The sequence below is a fragment of the Muntiacus reevesi genome, chromosome 5 (assembly GCF_963930625.1).
Source record: "Muntiacus reevesi chromosome 5, mMunRee1.1, whole genome shotgun sequence".
NCBI lineage: Eukaryota > Metazoa > Chordata > Mammalia > Artiodactyla > Cervidae > Muntiacus > Muntiacus reevesi.
The window spans coordinates 64,112,133-64,118,075 of record NC_089253.1 but is presented as its reverse complement, the minus strand read 5'-3'; the positions used below and the strand labels follow the sequence as shown (position 1 = coordinate 64,118,075).

General features: G+C 35.9%; 1 non-coding gene across 1 annotated transcript; it reads right to left on the bottom strand.

The window, feature by feature from the left end:
• Positions 1–5,426: 5,426 nt before the first annotated feature.
• LOC136170110 (small nucleolar RNA SNORD16) lies at positions 5,427–5,525 on the bottom strand. Its single transcript, XR_010663555.1, has one exon. It is a non-coding gene; the product is annotated as a small nucleolar RNA SNORD16 (small nucleolar RNA).
• Positions 5,526–5,943: the final 418 nt, after the last annotated feature.

Here is a 5,943-nt window from a genome sequence, read left to right as displayed (position 1 = left end):
TTAGTGGCATTTTGGACAATCATTGGTTTTCTGGCATTGTCTTTCTCACCTCAAGATCACCAAAATAGGCCATGTTATAAAACAAAATGAAAAAAATGATAAAATTCATTTAAGGTGACATGATAATCTGAGTACTGGAAGTTCTGTAGTGATATACTGCTTGGGAGTTCAGTGACTGGTATTTGCATTCATTGTTTGGGAAAAACTACTTACAGAATAATATGTGTGTCAGCTGGTGGAAGAAGTTTATACTTTTCTTTTTCCTTATATAAAAAAATCACTTGCCTCAAAGATCATTTAATGGCATGAATAAACTCTACTCATATTTTTGTCTTAAGTTTTACATTACATTTATAAAAAATAAAATATTAGGGTGTATTTTGCATGCCTGTAGCCTGTCAAACTGATTTGGCAAGCATGTTCCATCAACTGATATTGTCTAATGGAACTCTTGTTAATGAAGAAAATATTGCTGATATTGTAGCTACTACACCTTTGGTCACCAAGCACTTGCAAAGTGGTCAGTGCAACTGGGGACAGATGTTTAATTTTTTTAACTTAAGTTTTCAAATAAGAAAGCCATGAGGGTCTAGTTGCTACCATTTTGAACCAGCATAGCTTTAGATTGAACACAAGATATTTGAATATGTGCTAAGCATACTCAAGAATGCCTAGCTGTCAATGTATTGGGAATGGCACATATAATCTTATTAATGATCTAGATCATGGGGAAAGCTATTAAGAATAGCATAAATGAGAACAGGATTATATTATACTTTTCATTATGCACCATGTTTTCTGAACATAACAAAACCATACTGTCATTAAATTATGTGATATAATAGCAACATGTAACCAGCAACAATGACTGAATCCATGACGCTTGCTACAAGTACAATAAAATGCCATCTGCATACTTTTTAATAGAGTTTCTGTTTTAATATATATTCTTTTTAGTCTATTCATGCATTGTGCATTTAATGACATTAGAATGATAATCATTCCAAATATAACAAAGGCATTAATGTCTATTAATCTGAGAAAGAAAAAAATTAATCTAGTTTCTATATTTAGGGAGATAACTGTTTGTCCTCACAAACATCCACATGCTTATTCTAGAGTACTACATTCTATTTTATTTGACAAATCATATTGGCATTCCAAATGCTGATCAAATGACAGATTTAAAGCGTGTGTTCATTTAATTATATTTGATAGTCTGTAACTACCTTTATTTCTGGCATTTTCACTATAAACTTTTCTGACAGATCTTTGTAAGTAAAATAACTAAGAAATGTTGAATGATTAAAAACACAAAAATATCTGTCAAACTGAATGGCTAACCGAGATTAAAATCCTGTATTTCCTTAGAGGAATGTCTTGGTATTTTGAACTAGGTCAGGGACATGGTAGGAGCATTTGGCCACTGTTTTTCTAAGACTACACTCATTGATACACTCTATTAATACTTCAGTACTACTTAGGATGCATTTTTAGATCTCATCAGAGTTCACAATAGTGAACTGTTTAGTGACCGATAAGGGCTATACTGAAAAGTGGTGGAAATACAACAGCATTAGATTATTTTCCAACTTTTATTGGTTTTCCTTTGTTGCTTTTACAACAGAATCAGACCTGATAAAATTTTATAGGACATAATTGTTATATATTAAAATAGAATATGTAATATGTAAATGTGGTCATAATTTAACTGTCTAGTTCAGTACTGAGACCTTAGAATACTGATCATTGTTCCTATCAGCTTGAGATAGGGTTTTTCCTTACTATGGAATACTGATCTGCCTTTTCTCAGAACATTTACTCTAGAAAACTGGTCATTGTGAATTCTTTAAGGGCTCTTTGAAATATATGTATGTCTTCTCTCCGTTTCTTGTCAGCTTGCAGCTAAGGAAATATCTTTCTCCAGTATGTGGGAACCATATCTTTCACCTGGAAACACCTAAAGAGGTATCACCCCTATCTTCAGTATCTTTGGGAAGATAGGAGCCTAGCTGGATGGATGCCAACTAGCAAACACAAGTGACCCTAATCAGGGAGAAAGACAATTGTAAACAAGGAAGTAACCCAATGTGATCTTTTGACACACCGCATTGATCAACCTTCCCCTGACATCCTCCAAAACTTCCCCACTAATTCAATGCTTACAGCCCCTCCTGTCCTAGCTTGCTTCCCTGCTGGCTCGGATGGTAAAGAATCTGCCTGCAATGCGGAAGACCCAGGTTTGATCCCTGGGTCGGGAAGATCCTCTGGAGAAGGGAATGGCAACCCACTCCAGTATTCTTGCCTGGAGAATTCCATGGACAAAGGAGCCTAGCGGGCTACAGTCCATGTCGTCGCAAAGAGTGGGACGTGACTGAGCAAGTGACACTTTCACTTTCACATTGTCCTAGCTTATGTGGAGAGTTCAGTTTGTCCTCTATTGCAGTAGTCTTGAGAAATGAAATATTTTCTGCCTTATCAGTAAATAAAGAATATCACAGCCATCAGTCGTTGCAGCCACCACCAATGATGAACTGGTGAGCCCTGAAGGGACTCAGGAAGAAACGAATACCTGCCATTTAGCAGCCATCAGACTGCAGTCTTGCCCTGAGGAAGCTCAGGGTGTGAAAACATAAGCTACTGGTCCCAGTTAGCTGAGGTGCATATCAAAAGGATGACTTCAGTTAGCCCAGGCTCTTGCATTTCCCCATACACAGAAAGTGCTAAATTCCTTAACTTGAGCTATCTGGTTCTCCTTAGTGAACAGTAATCTTTTGAGGCTCAGACTACCTGTCTTTTGTTGCAAAACTCTATGTAACCTGGCTCTTGTCCTTGCTTCCTCAAAGCAGTTCTCTCAGGGTTGCTTGAGATACTGCCTCCCAGCCTTGAAGTCCTAAAAATTCCCACTCAGTAACACATAACTCTCAACTTTCGGGTTGTGAATATTTTTTAAGTCGACAGTCTGAATAGTCTTCCTTGCTGAGATAACTTTTCATGCTGCAATTTTTGCCTTGATAATACATTTTTAAATTTTGATTTTCCTTTTATTCTTCATCATTTAGAAATGTGTTAAATGAAGGAATACAGCATATTCAGTGATTTCTCTTCTAATATAATATAAACTATAGCTTAATGTTAAAGTCAGCATATGTAAGTATCTTTGTGTATTCATTGACTACTGTATATACCTGTGTATTTAAATCCTACCTTAATGAAATCCACAGCTGAGTTCTCAGAGAAGGCTGTGCTTCTTGCTAGAAGCTTTAGGAAAGAATTTGCTCGCAAGCTCATCAGGCGGGAGGCTGAATTCAGTCCTGGGGTGGTGGTTGGGGGGATTGTAGAACTGAGGTCCCTATTTTCTTTCTGGCTGTCACCCAGGGGTCATTCTCATTTTCTAGGGGCTGTCTGCTTTCCTCAGTTTGTCATCCTTTTTTCCATTTCAAAACCAATAACATTGTGTCAAGTCCTGATGGTTTGGATCTCTCTGATCTCCCCCACGTGCCTCATCTTTCCTTCACTTTCTTCTTCCTTGTGTATCTGACTCACTTTTTTTTTTTTTTTCCTTTTAAGGGTGGAAGTAACTGTATTGGGCCAACCTGGTGTATCCTGTCTACACTACTAATTTAAATCCACCTAATAAATAAGCCTTAATTCCACATACAAAGTCCTTTCACATCAGTACCTACACTGATATTGATTAAATATTCAAGGTATGTGAATACTGAGAGAATACCTTTAGTTGCCTACTACAGTTAATAATACCCATTCACCAGGAAGGAGGGAGGCAATTTTATTTAAAAGGTACTAATTATTGGCTAGAATTTATTGCTTTGTACCTTAAAAACAGCATAGCTAATCATGGATATAATATAGAGGTAGCATTATATATAAAGTCAGCAAAGGCAACTAACTACACTGTCACATCACAAAATCCTTGATATGAGTAGGGAAGAGGATGTTTTACTCACATTTGGAACCAGCATAGGATTTAGTAATCTGCTTGATTATAAATATCTGTAAGGTTGATTTTATAATTTGATTTGTGATTTTGATGACTGCTCTGTGTATGGCAGTCAATTACGGTCTACGGGTAAGTAATACACATCCTTTTTCTTTTAGGCATAGGCCAGTGACTTTATGTATAATTTTAAAGGGTCATGTGTTATTGAATACAGGCACACCGATTTGTTGTGGATTGCTTTAAACCTGCATTACATATCCAGTTGTTTCAAACATTCCAGTTGCCTGCTTACCACAAAGCATTTCTAATCATCTACATATGGCAGAACTGGCCTTTGCTGTATGGTCAAACTACACATTGTCCCAGATTTAAATAAAAAATTCTAAAATACTATCCCTTTATTACACTGCATGTCTACATAATTTGGAAATGTGATTTTTTAAAAAACATGGCACAGTACCTGAGTTTTTCTTTTCTCTTGAATCTCTAAAAGTGAGGAACCAGGTCTGTGAAAAAAATTTTTAAGTTGAATGTTCACACATAAGAGGATTATGTACGTGTGTGTGTGTGTGTGTGTGTGTGTGTGTGTGTGTGTGTGTATAAGCTTTTATTGTCATGGCTTCTTGATATTTTCAGTTTTGTATTAGGTGCTTGGTTCAAACCTAGGAAAGGATAAAAATCACTCTTAACATGTTTCCTGAGATAGAGGAAACTGTTTATTGTAACATATTTTTAAAAAATCATTGAGTTCTAGTTAATATATGTAGTACTTGATTTGATAACACTATAGACAGAAATATTACATAGTCAAAGTTAATTACATTGATAATTTTATATTTTCGTTCTACTGAATGAAATTGAGATAATGAGTAGTTAATGCCAAGGGAATCATAAATCCTGATTAAAATGTGGTTTTTGTTCTTTACCCTTATCACACTGTTTATTTTTATGTATCTGATTTTAAGCAGACTTCACATTAGTTAATCACTTACCATTAGAGTATGTAAAAATGTTTTTATGTATTTTAGAAGCTAAAAATAAAATCTGTATATGATGGGATTGCTGTGTGCTGTGTTTAGTTATTCAGTCATGTCCAATTCTTTGTGACCCCATGGACTGTAGCCTGCCAGGCTCCTCTCCATGGGGATTCTCCAGGCAAGAATACTGGAGTGGGTTGCCATGCCCCCTTCCAGGGGATCTTCCCAACCCAAGAATTGAACCCAGGTCTCCCACATTGCAGGAGGGTTCTTTTCTGTCTGAGACACCAGGGAAGCCATGATGGGGTTAGAATATTATTTTAAAAATCATCATGCACTTAGTGCCAATTAGCTAGATTCGATAAGAATCTTTGGATAAATTGTTTTTATAGCATAGAACAAAATGCAAAACTGAATTATTTTTGTTCCTCATGTTATTCTCATTCATTTTAAAATTTCTTTTTTTTTTTTTTTTTCAGGTTATGCCTTGCTCAGTAAGAACTTTCGTCACCCTTCTGAACCAGCCTACTGACAGCAGGCAACTGTCGCTGAGAACAGAGTAAGACGCAAATTACGACATCATTGCAGTAAAATTTCTTATGAATATAAAGTATACTGTATTATTTATAGTTGATGATGACTGGACACTCTGAATGCCACCTTTTTCAAAGTACTCTGAGCCTATTTCATAGATATTAAGAGAATCAAACCTAGGTATTTATTAAACAAACACATACATAAATAAATGGATAGCACTCCTCCTTATTCTTAATTACACAAGGATTAATTTTGCCAGGGTATTTTCCTAAGGTGTTCTAATTTTGGTGATCTGATAACAATGGAAAAAGAAGAAAAAATAATAGGCCATACTGAACACAGCAGTTGAGTGCTGAACTTCAAATCCTAACCCCAAATGGACAGTATCCTTAAACTTCTAGATAATGTGCCAGATAAGAAAGAATTTTCTTAAGGTGAAAAGAGTCCGTGAGAGTCACGGAGCTCAAT